The sequence below is a fragment of the Balaenoptera acutorostrata genome, chromosome 9, assembly GCF_949987535.1.
Source record: "Balaenoptera acutorostrata chromosome 9, mBalAcu1.1, whole genome shotgun sequence".
Lineage (NCBI taxonomy): Eukaryota > Metazoa > Chordata > Mammalia > Artiodactyla > Balaenopteridae > Balaenoptera > Balaenoptera acutorostrata.
In genome coordinates this window covers 94,390,808-94,404,269 of record NC_080072.1, presented here as the reverse complement: position 1 = coordinate 94,404,269, position 13,462 = coordinate 94,390,808, and positions in this window count along the sequence as shown.

Genomic DNA, 13,462 nt, shown 5'->3' with positions numbered 1-13,462 from the left:
TCTGGCTCATGACGCCATGCTGGTCAGGCCTTCTGCACAGATCATGAGCCTTCCCGTCTTGCTCTGCCAGCACTGGGGACTCTCTTGTGACCTGTGGCTCACCGCAGAGCCCAGGACTTTTCCATTTAGGTTCATTTAGGAGTCTTCTGTGGAGAGGCCTGGATACAGTCAATCACAGAAACCAGTAAGATATTCTGGTATGGTCTAAATTTCTGGATATTTCTATCTCTGCTGTGGACTCAAGATGGGCAAGGGCTTTGATCTTTTAGAACTTGCTTTATTCGTTCATTCATTCACTCTGTGGAGAATTGTGGTAGACACTGGGGATAGAAAGATAAGGGAGTTCAAGGAAATTGGGGTGGAGGTAATAGGTAAGAAACACCTAGAATACAATGAGATAAATGCCAGCAGATGAGTGAAGTGGGGGAAAATAGAAGTAAAAAAAAAAAATGGAGCCCAGATTTGGGGTGAGGTGAGGAGAGACTTTTCACAAGTGACATTTGTGCTGGGTAAAGATAGGTAGGTGAGGAGAGAACTAGGAGAGCAAAAGGAAAAGCATGTGAAAAGGCTGGATGGTGAGATGAAAGAGCACGATAGAATGAAATGATGCCATTTCAGCAACATGGACGGACCTAGAGATTATCATACTAAGTGAAGTAAGTCAGACAGAGAAAGACAAATATCATATAGTATCACTTATATGTGGAGTCTAAAAAAATGATACAAATGAACTTATTTACAAAAGAGAAATAGAGTCACAGACATAGAAAACAAACTTATGGTTAACCAAAGGGGAAAGGTCAGGGGGGAGGGATAAACTGGGAGTTTGGGATTGACATGTACACACTACTATATATAAAATAGATAACTAATAAGGCCCTACTGTATAGCACAGAGAACTCTACTCAATACACTGTAATGACCTATATGGGAAAAGAATCTAAAAAAAGAGTAGATATATGTGTATGTATAACTGATTCACTTTGCTGTACAGCAGAAACTAACACAACATTGTAAATCAATTATACTCCAATAAAAACTAAAAGAAAAGAAAAGAAAAGAAAGAGCATGGTACCTTCCAGGGGGCTGCAAGCCTCACTGTGTAAAATTGGGAGGCAGATAATTCCAGATTCACATGAGTTGAGTGGATTAATAAGTTCGTGTTAAAAAGCGTTGAAGAGAGAATAAAATGGAAAAGTGAAATATTGTATGTCTGTATAAGTGCTGTTGTTATAAACCTGTCTCCAAATGGCCTGTAGCAATTATTCTAAAATGCACAACAGCTGTACTTGTCCCCTTTCTGCCATTGCTGAAATTTACACTGTCATTGCTCCAGGAGGAAGGCTTGGCACTAATAACAGGCTGGCTGACTATGGCTGGAGTGTGACAGACCTCTAGTCAGAGCCCTTAAAGACTGCAGAGTGGGAAAAGGGAAAGCTACTTGGAAGTCAAAGTGAATGTAATCAGAGCGCTGCCTTGTGGCAGCTGTCATACCTGCAGCCCCAGAAAACGCCAAGCTGTTTTCTATTTTATTACACGGTGCACTTTTATGTGACTTGAAAGTCACGCCCCACCTCTATTCGTGTCACCACTCTTTTTTCTTTGTTCTGACTATCCCTCTTTAGATTCCCCAACATCAACTCACACCAAGCTGTCTAATCTATTTCCATGCTGCTTACAAATGTCAACCAATTCCTCCCTGCTCACTTACTTTTGTTCCTCCAAACTCTTTGTTTCTGGGAGTTTCCCAGTGACTCAGTGACTTCCCTACTCTGTTCCTAAGAGCAGGAATAGGTAAAGTCTTGATGCTTCTTATCTGAAAAGTTATAAACAGTTATTATTAAAAGTCATATAGAATTTTAATATTAGACAGAAAGTATAAAATTCCATAAAGCTGAATGTCTTAGATTGGGTTTTCCTGAAACATACGTGACATAAGGATTTGTGAATGCGTGTTTATTGTAGAAGTACTCACAATAGAAATAGCTAAGGAAAAACAGTGGTCATAGCCTCACACTGCAGGGAAACTGACAGAAAGCTACACTAACACTTTGTTCGTTAGTAAGGGAGCCTGGTGGCATACTCACACCTGTCCGTCATTGGCTTTGGGCCTGCGGGGCAGGGGTGACAGGGAGTGAACTCCCAGGCATCTTCTGCTCTTTTCTTGGGCAGACAAAACTTTAGTAGCCCAAGGAAAGATCTACGAAAGTTCTAGGTATTGGCATTTGGAAGCAATAGCACATAGAAGTTGAGATAAGGGAGCACAGAAACAGTAAAAAGGGATCTGAGAAGAGCTGGGAAGATCACTGAAGGTTTCCACTGAAGAGTCAGCAAAGATGTGTGGGAGATACTAAGTTTCTTATTTTTCCAGAAGACTGTTACACTCTAAGGAACCTGATGATCAACTTTGTTTCAGAGCCTAATCATACAGAAATATAAAAAGCTACCTTTCACACCTGAAACTAACACAACATTGTAAATCAACTACACTCCAATAAAAAAATTTTTTAAATAAAACAAAAAGGTACCTTCAAATTAATACTACCCCACCCTGAAGGAAGCTCTTCTCTCCCCAAAATACTCAATGATGATCTTGCCATAAATTTTAGCAGAGGCACATGATTCCTAACTTGATCACATCTTTTAAGAATAATATATGAAGGGATTTCCCTGGTGGTCCAGCGGTTAAGTCTCTGTGCTCCCAATGCAGGGGGCCCAGGTTCGATCCCTGGTCAGGGAACTAGATCCTGCATGCTGCAACTAAGAGCCTGCATGCTGCAACTAAGAGCCTGCATGTCGCAACGAAAAAAAAAAGAAAGATCCTGCAGGCCGCAACGAAGATCTCGTGTGCTGCAACTAAGACCTGGCACAGCCAATTAAATAAATAAATAAAAATTTTTAAGTATTAAAGAATAAGATATGAAACCATAAAATCGGAAGTCTAAATTATAATGGCATGAAGTCTAAACAAGAAGTTTGCAACCCTGGCAGCACACTGGGATCATTGGAGTGCTTAAAAACTTTAAAAAAATTACGTGGGCCCCAACTTCACAGATTCTGATGTTAAGGTAAAAGGTGGGAACAAGGCACTGGCATGTTTTTGAAACTCCACAGGTGACTCTGATGTGCAACCAGGTCTGAAAATCACAAGTTTAAATCAGTGCAAATAGATGCACTTGCAGATGGATGGAATGAATTTCGCTTCATTCAATTATTATTGAATTCTACTTTGACGCTTGTAAAAAGAAACTGTCAGGATATTTGCCCTGTGTCCACTTCCTTTCTTTGATAATTGCCTCCTTCTCCAGTTCCCATGGCCATGTGTGTATTGTCTTCCCAACCACTCTGACCAAAGCCAATAGGACAAGGGGTGGACATCTAGTCCAAGTGGACCACTAGACTCTCTCCCAGAACTTGGGGGATAAGTCACTGGCCAGTTGGTTAGTGGTGCTGGGGCTGGGAAAGTATCATGGACCTGGGGCCGGGGGAATGTCAATTTCCACCATTTCTACAGAGAAGCAACTGGACGACAGAGAATGAGAAGAAAACAGACCTGTAGAGAGATCAAGGATGGGAAATCATGAGGCAGCAAAGAGAAGAGTAACTGATTCCTGATGACTCTCCAAGAGTTGGTTTCAGTGCTTGTGTGGCCCAGCTATGTTACCAAGAAGTTGCCCTGTGGCCTCCAAAAAAGCCCTCCTTGCCCCTTTTTACTTAGAGCTTCTTTGTGCTGGTTTCTCTTACTTACAACTAAAAAGCCTTTGTTAAAACAATGGTAGTTTGGCCAGGTGCTAAGTTTGTGCCCCAGAATAACTTGCCGTTAGGTAAAGTATAGGAGCTGATAGTGCGTCTACATTTCTGAGTCTGTGTGGAATCATTCTTCATCACCATGTTTGTCTGCCTCACTGAACTAGAGGGCTCTTAAGGGAGACAGGCTATGCCTTAGTCATCCAGCTGGCATCGAGCACGGTAAAATGGTACAGTGAAGGTTCAGTACTTGATTGTTGAATTCAACTATGAGGCTTGTCAAATAGAATAGTATATATTAGTCTGCTAGGGCTGTCATAACACAATACCACAGACTGTGGGGCTTAAATAATTTATTTTCTTACACTTCTGGAGCTGGAAGTCTAAGATCAAGACATCAACAGGGTTGGTTTCTTCTGAGGCCTCTCTCCTTGGCTTGCAGGTGGCTACTTTCTCACTGTGTCTTCACCTGGTTGCCCCTTGGTCTGTGTAAGTTTCTGTGTCCTAATCTTTTCTTATAAGGATCCCAGTCGTGTTGAACTAAGGGCCACCCTAATGACCCCATTTTAACTTAATTACCTCTTTAAAGGACTTGACCACATATTCTCCACATAGTAACATTCTGAGGTACTAGAAGTAATGGCTTCAACATACACATTTGGTGGGAGCACAATTCAGCCCATCACAATGTGTGCTGATTTATTTATTCAACTCACTTTTATTGATTGTAATGAAATAGGTTGAGTGTGATCCTTCAAACTAAAGACTCTAGGGTGCTCTGTCATTGCTAAATATGCCAACTCCTTCATATTCTTAGTTTATAGCTCTCAGAGAATCTTAGAGATTGAATTAACTCCAAATTATATGATTAGCCCTCAGAGGAAATCTAAGGCTACAAACTTCAGAAAAATAGGTAAGTTCCCAGCACGTAATCTTATTATTAAAACGAGTATAGATAGAGTTTTTAAATTTTTGCTTCATTATTTTTTTAAATGAAGACTTTATTTTTTAAAGTAGATTTAGGTTCCCAACAAAATTAAGGGGAAGGTACAAAGATTTCTCATACACACCCTGCCCCACCCAACACACACATAGCCTCCCATATTATCAACATCCCCCACCAAAGTGGAGCATTTATTGCAATTGATAGACCTACACTGACATGTCATAATTTCCCAAAGTCTGTAGTTAACACTACATTTCATTCTTGATGTTATACATTCTATGAGTTCGGAGAAATGCATAATGAGTGACATGTATAATCAATATGGTACCATACAGAGTATTTACATTGCCCTAAAAATCCTCTGTACTTTTCTATCCCCTATGCCCCCTCCCCCAACTCCTTGGCAACCACTGATCTTTTTACTGTCTCCATAGATTTTTTATTCCAGAATGTCATATTGTTTGAATCATACAGTATGTAGCCATTTAATACTGGCTTTTTTCACATATGAATATGCATTTAAGGTTCCTTCATGTCTTTTCATGCCTTGAGAGTTCATTGCTTTTTAGTGCTGAATAATATTCCATTGTCTGGATGTACCACAGTTTATTTATCCATTCACCTACTGAAAAACAGTTCAATTGCTTCCAAGTTTTGGCAATTATGAATAATTATTACTATAAACAATTGTGTACAAGTTTTAGTATGGATATAATTTTCAACTCCTCTTGATAAATACCAAGGAACACAATTTCTGGATTGCATGGTAAGAGTATGTTTAGTTTTATAAGAAACTGCCAGACTGTCTTCCAAAGTGCTGTACTATTTTGCATTCCCACCAGAAATGAAGGAGAACTCCTGCTGCTCCACATCCTCACCAGCATTTGGTGCTGTCAGTATTCTGGATATTTTTTTATCATTGATTTACAATATTAGTTTCAGGTGAAAAACAAAGTGATTCAATATTTTATAGATTATACTCCATTTAATGTTATTATAAGATATTGGCTATATTCCCGGTGCTGTGCAACATATATTTGTATCTTATTTATCTTATACCTAATAGTTTCTACCTCTTAATCCCTCACCCCTATCTTGCCCCTCCCCTCATTCCTTTCCACACTGGTCACCACTAGTTTGTTCTGTGAGTCTGTTTCTGTTTTGTTGTATTTATTTGTTTGTTCTATTTTTTAGATTTCACATATAAGTGATAACATAGAGTACTTGTCTTTCTCTGTCTGACTTATTTCGCTAAGCATAATACCCTACAGGTCCATCCATGTTGTTGCAAATGGCAAATTTTCATGGCTGAGAAGTATTCGGTTGTATATACACACCATGTCTTCCTTATCCAGTCATATGTTGATGGACCCTTAAATTGCTTCCATATCTCGGCTATTGTAAATAATGCTGCTATGAACATAGGGAAGCATATATCTTTCGAATTAGTGTTTTCTTTCTTTTTTTTCTTTTTTGGATATATACCCAGGAGTGGAATTGCTGGATCATATAGTATTTCTATTTTTAGTTTTTTGAGGAACCACCATACTGTTTTCCATAGTGGCTGCACCAATTTATATTCCCACCAATGGTCTATGAGGGTTCTCTTTTCTCCACATCCTCATCAACATTTGTTATTTGTGGTCTTTTTGATAATAGCCATTCTGACAGGTGTGAGGTGATATCTCATTGTGATTTTGATTTGCACTTCCCTGGTAACTGGTGATACTGAGCATTTTTTCTTGTGCTCGTTGGCCATCTGTATGACTTCTTTGGAAAAATATCTGTTCAGGTCTTCTGCCTATTTTCTGATCAGGTTCTTTGTTTTTTGATATTGAGTTGTATGAGCTGTTTATATATTTTGGATATTAACCCCTTAACAGACACATCATGTGAAAATATTTTCTCCCATTCAGTAGGTTGTCTTTTCATTTTGTTGATGGTATTCTTTGCTGTGCAAACGCTTTTAAGTTTAATTAAGTCCCATTTGCTTATTTTTACTTTTTTTCCTTTGCCTGAGGAGTCAAGTCCAAAAAAAATAAAATATTGCTATGACTTATATCAAAAGGGTTCTGCCTATGTTTTCTTCTAGGAGTTTTATGGTTTCTAGCCTTACATTTAGGTCTTTAACCCATTTTGAGTTTATTTTTGTATATGGTGTGAGAAAGTGTTCTAATTGCATTCTTTTACATGTAGCTCTCCAATTTTCCCAACAGCACTTGTTGAAGAGACTGTCTTTTCCCCATTGTATATTTTACCACCTTTGTTGTGGATTAATTGACCTTATATGCATAGGTTTACTTCTGGGCTCTCTATTCAGTTCCACTGATCAATGTATCTGTTTCATGCCAGTTCCATGCTGTTTTGATTACTGAAACTTTGTAGTATAGTCTGAATTGAGGGAGCATTACAACTTTGGCTCTGTTCTTTTTTCCAAATATTGCTTTGGCTATTCAGAGGCTTTTGTGGTTCCATATAAATTTTCTAGTTCTAGTTTTGTGGATAATGTCATGGGTATTTTGATAGGGACTGCATTAAATCTGTAGATTGCCTTGAGTAGTATGGACTTTTTTAAAAGTTTTTTTTTTAATTGAATTTGTTACAATTATTGCTTCTGTTTTATGTTTTGGGTTTTTTTTGGCCAAGAGGCATGTGGGATCTTACCTCCCAGACCACGGACCAAACCTGCACTCCCTGCATTGGAAGTCAAAGTCTTAACCACTGGATCACCAGGGAAGTCCCCTAGTATGGATATTTTAACAATATTAATTCTTACAATCCATGAACATGGGATATCTTTCCAATTCTTTGTATCATCTTCAATCTCCTTCATTAACATTTTATGGTTTTCAGAGTATAGTCTTTTGACTCTTTGGCTAAATTTATTCCTAAGTGTTTTATACTTTTGGATGCAATTTTAAATGGGATTATTTTCTTGCTTTCTTTTTCTAATAGTTGATTATTATTGTATAGAAAAACAACAGATTTCTGTATATTAATCTTGCATCCATCAACCTTGCTGAATTCATTCATTAGTTCTAATAGTTTTGAGGTGGAGATTTTAGGGTTTTCTAGATATACTACCATGTGATTTTCTGCTCTGATCTTAATTATTTCCTTCCTTCTGCTAACGTTGGGCTTTGTTCTTCTTTTTCTAATTCCTTTAGATGGTAGGTTAGGTTGTTTCTTTGAGATTTTTCTTGTTTCTTGAGGAAGGCCTGTATCACTATAAACTTCCCTCTTAGAACTGCTTTTTCTGTGTCCCATAGATTTTGGAAAGTTGTTTATTATCATTTGTCTTGAGGAATTTTCTGATTTCCTTTTAATTTCTTTATTTAGCCATTAGTTTTTTAGTAGCATGTTGTTCAGTCTCCACATGTTTGCATTTCCCCCACCTTTTCTTCCTGTAATTGATTTCTAGTTTCATATAGTTATAGTCAGAAAAGATACTTGGTATAATTTCTATCATCTTAAGTTTGTTGAGACTTCTTCTTTGTAGCCTAGCATGTGTTCTATCTTAGAGAACATACCATGTGCACTTGAAAAGAATGTGTATTCTGCTGTTTTTGGATGGAATGTCCTGTAGATATCTATTAAGTCCAACTGCTCTAATGTGTCAATTAAGGCCACTGTTTCCTTATTGATTTTTTGTCTGCATGATCTGTCCATTGATGTAAGTGGTGTGTTAAAATCCCCTACTATTATTGTGTTGTATTGAATTGAATTGAATTGTATTGTCTATTTTTCCCTTTATGTCTATTAGCACTTGCTTTATAAGTTTAGGTGCTCCTACGTTAGGTGCATATATGTTAACAAAAGTTATGTTATCTTCTTGTATTGATCCCTCTATCATTATGTAATGTTCTTCTTTGTCCTTTGTTATAGACTTTTCAAAGTCTACCTTGTCTAATATGAGTATCACTACCTCAGCTTTCTTTTCAATTCCATTTGCATGGAATACCTTTTTCTATCACCTCACTTTCAGTCTGTGTGTGCCTTTAGCTCTAAAGTGAGTCTCTTGTAGGTAGTGTATAGATTCATCTTTTATTATTATTATTCAATCAGCCACATTTTTTTTTGAATTTTATCTTATTTACTTTTTCATACAGCAGGTCCTTATTAGTCATCAATTTTATACACATCAGTGTATACATGTCAATCCCAATCACCCAATTCATCAAACCCCACCCCAACTCCCTTGCCGCTTTCCCCCCTTGGTGTCCATACGTTTGTTCTCTACATCTGTGTCTCAATTTCTGCCCTGCAAACCAGTTCATCTGCACCATTTTTCTAGGTTCCACATATATGCATTAATATACGATATTTGTTTTTCTCTTTCTGACGTACTTCACTCTGTATGACAGTCTCTAGATCCATCCACGTCTCTACAAATGACCCAATATCGTTCCTTTTTATGGCTGAGTAATATTCGATTGTATTTATGTAACACATCTTCTTTATCCATTCGTCTGTTGATGGGCATTTAGGTTGCTTCCATGACCTGGCTATTGTAAATAGGGCTGCAATGAACATTGGGGTGCATGTGTCTTTTTGAATTATGGTTTTCTCTGGGTATATGCCCAGTAGTGGGATTGCTGGATCATATGGTAGTTCTATTTTTAGTTTTTTAAAGAACCTCCATCCTGTTCTCCATAGTGGCTGTATCAATTTACAGTCCCACCAACAGTGCAAGAGGGTTCCCTTTTCTCCACACCCTCTCCAGCATTTGTTGTTTGTAGATTTTCTGATGATGCCCATTCTAACTGGTGTGAGGTGATACCTCATTGTAGTTTTGATTTGCATTTCTCTAATAATTAGTGATGTTGAGCAGCTTTTCATGTGCTTCTTGGCCATCTGTATGTCTTCTTTGGAGAAACGTCTATTGAGGTCTTCTGCCCATTTTTGGATTGGGTTGTTTGCTTTTTTAATATTGAGCTGCATGAGTTGTTTATATATTTTGGAGATTAATCCTTTGTCCATTGATTCGTTTGCAGATATTTTCTCCCATTCTGAGGGTTGTCTTTTCATTTTGTTTATGGTTTCCCTTGCTGTGCAAAAGCTTTGAAGTTTCATTAGGTCCCATTTGTTTATTTTTGTTTTTATTTCCATTACTTTAGGAGGTGGATCAAAAAAGATCTTGCTGTGATTTATGTCAAAGAGTGTTCTTCCTATATTTTCCTCTAAGAGTTTTATAGTGTCCAGTCTTACATTTAGGTTTTGAATCCATTTTGAGTTTATTTTTGTGTATGGTGTTAGGGAGTGTTCTAATTTCATTCTTTTACATGTGGCTGTCCAGTTTTCCCAGCACCACTTATTGAAGAGACTGTCTTTTCTCCATTGTATATCCTTGCTTCCTTTGTCATAGATTAGTTGACCATAGGTGCATGGGTTTATCTCTGGGCTTTCTATCTGTTCCATTGATCTATGTTTCTCTTTTTGTGCCAGTACCATATTGTCTTGATTACTGTAGCTTTGTAGTATAGTCTGAAGTCAGAGAGTCTGATTCCTCCAGCTCCATTTTTTTCCCTAAAGACTGCTTTGGCTGTTTGGGGTCTTTTGTGGCTCCATACAAATTTTAAGATTTTTTGTTTTAGTTCTGTAAAAAATGCCATTGGTAATTTGATAGGGATTGCATTGAATCTGTAGATTGCTTTGGGTCGTATAGTCATTTTCACAATATTCATTCTTCCAATCCAAGAACATGGTATATCTCTCCATCTGTTGGTATCATCTTTAATTTCTTTCATCAGTGTCATAGTTTTCTGCATACAGGTCTTTTGTCTCCCTAGGTAGGTTTATTCCTAGGTATTTTATTCTTTTTGTTGCAATGGTAAATGGGAGTGTTTCCTTAATTTCTCTTTCAGATTTTTCATCATTAGTGTATAGGAATGCAAGAGATTTCTGTGCATTAATTTTGTATCCTGCAACTTTACCAAATTCATTGATTAGCTCTAGTAGTTTTCTGGTGGCATCTTTAGGATTCTCTATGTATAGTATCATGTCATCTGCAAACAGTGACAGTTTTACTTCTTCTTTTCCAATTTGTATTCCTTTTCTTTTTCTTCTCTGATTGCCATGGCTAGGACTTCCAGAACTATGTTGAATAATAGTGGTGAGAGTGGACATCCTTGTCTTGTTCCTGATCTTAGAGGAAGGGCTTTCAGTTTTTCACCATTGAGAATGATGTTTGCTGTGGGTTTGTCGTATATGGACTTTATTATGTTGAGGTAGGTTCCCTCTATGCCACTTTCTAGAGAGTTTTTATCATAAATGGGCGTTGAATTTTGTCAAAAGCTTTTTCTGCATCTATTGAGATGATCATATGGTTTTTATTCTTCAATTTGTTAATGTGGTTTATCACATTGATTGACTTACGTATATTGAAGAATCTTTGCATCCCTGGAATAAATCCTACTTGATCATGGTGTATGATCCTTTTAATGTGTTGTTGGATTCTGTTTGCTAGTATTTTGTTGAGGATTTTTGCATCTATATTCATCAGTGATACTGATCTGTAATTTTCTTTTTTTGTAGTATCTTTGTCTGGTTTTGGTATCAGGGTGATGGTGGCCTCATAGAATGAGTTCAGGAGTGTTCCTTCCTCTGCAATTTTTTGGAAGAGTTTGAGAAGGATGGGTGTTAGCTCTTCTCTAAATGTTTGATAGAATTCACCTGTGAAGCCATCTGGTCCTGGACTTTTGTTTGTTGGAAGATTTTAAACCACAGTTTCAATTTCATTACTTGTGATTGGTCTGTTCATATTTTCTATTTCTTCCTGGTTCAGTCTTGGAAGGTTATACCTTTCTAAGAATTTGTCCATTTCTTCTAGGTTGTCCATTTTATTGGCATAGAGTTGCTTGTAGTAGTCTCTTAGGATGCTTTGTATTTCTGTGGTGTCTGTTGTAACTTCTCCTTTTTCATTTTTAATTTTATTGATTTGAGTCCTCTCCCTCTTTTTCTTGATGTGTCTGGCTAATGGTTTATCAATTTTGTTTATCTTCTCAAAGAACCAGCTTTTAGTTTTATTGATCTTTGCTATTGTTTTCTTTGTTTCTATTTCATTTATTTCTCCTCTGATCTTTATGATTTCTTTCCTTCTATTAACTTTGGGTTTTGTTTGTTCTTCTTTCTCTAAGTCATAGGTGTAAGGTTAGATTGTTTATTTGAGATTTTTCTTGTTTCTTCAGGTAGGCTTGTATAGCTATAAACTTCCCTCTTATCCACCATTCTGTCTTCCAGGTCACTTATCTGTTCTTCTGCCTCAGTTTTTCTGCTATTGATTCCTTCTAGTGTAGTTTTCATTTCAGTTATTGTATTGTTCACCTCTGTTTGTTTGTTCTTTAATTCTTCTAGGTGTTTGTTCTTTAATTCTTCTAGGGCTTTGTTAAACATTTCTTGCATTTTCTCGATCTTTACCTCCATTCTTTTTCCGAGGTCCTGGATCATCTTCACTATCATTATTCTGAATTCTTTTTCTGGAAGGTTGCCTATCCCACTTCATTTAGTTGTTTTTCTGGGGTTTTATCTTGTTCCTTCATCTGGTACATTGCCCTCTGCCTTTTCATCTTGTCTATTTTTCTGTGAATGTGGTTCTTGTTCCACAGGCTGCAGGATTGTAGTTCTTCTTGCTTCTGATGTCTGCCCTCTGGTGGATGAGGCTATCTAAGAGGCTTGTGCAAGCTTCCTGATGGGAGGGACTGGTGGTGGGTAGAGCTGACTGTTGCTCTGGTGGGCAGAGCTCAGTGAAACTTTAATCCGCTTGACTGCTGATGGGTGGGGCTGGGTTCCCTCCCTGTTGGTTGTTTGGCCTGAGGCAACCCAACACTGGAGCCTACCTGGGCTCTTTGGTGGGGCTAATGACAGACTCTGGGAGGGCTCACGCCAAGGAGTACTTCCCAGAACTTCTGCTGCCAGTGTCCTTGTCCCCACGGTGAGCCACAGCCACTGCCCCCCTACGCAGGAGACCCTCCTACACTAGCAGGTAGGTCTGGTTCAGTCTCCCCTGGGGTCAGTGCTCCTTCCCCTGGGTCCCGATGTGCACACTACTTTGTGTGTGGCCTCCAAGAGTGGAGTCTCTGTTTCCCCCAGTCCTGTCGAAGTCCTGCAATCAAATCCCACTAGCCTTCAAAGTCTGATTCTCTAGGAATTCCTCCTCCCGTTGCTGGACCCCAGGTTGGGAACCTGACGTAGGGCTCAGAACCTTCATCCAGTGGTTGGACTTCTGTGGTATAAATGTTCTCCAGTCTGTGAGTCACCCACCCAGCACTTATGGGATTTGCTTTTACTGTGATTGTGCTCCTCCTACCATCTCATTGTGGCTTCTCCTTTGTCTTTGGATGTAGGGTGTCTTTTTTGGTGAGTTCCAGTGTCTTCCTGTCAATGACTGTCCAGCAGCTAGTTGTGATTCTGGTGTTCTTGCAAGAGGAAGTGAGAGCACATCCGTCTACTCTGCCATCTTGGTTCCTAATGTCTCTCACCCTTTGTCTTTTGATTGGAGCATTTAGTCCATTGACATTCAAAGTGATTACTGAAAGGTATGTACTTATTGCCATTTTATTACTTTTTTTCTGGTTGTTTTTGTAGTTCTTCTATTATTTTCTTTTTTAGTCTTTTTCCTTGTGGCATGACAATTTTCATTAGCACTATGCTTATGTTCCTTTTTCCCTAGTTTTGGTGTATCTATTGAAGGTTTTTTATTTGTGGTTACCATAAGGTTCATGTATGTTGACTGATAACTATATCCACTTGTTTTAAACTGGCAGTCATTTA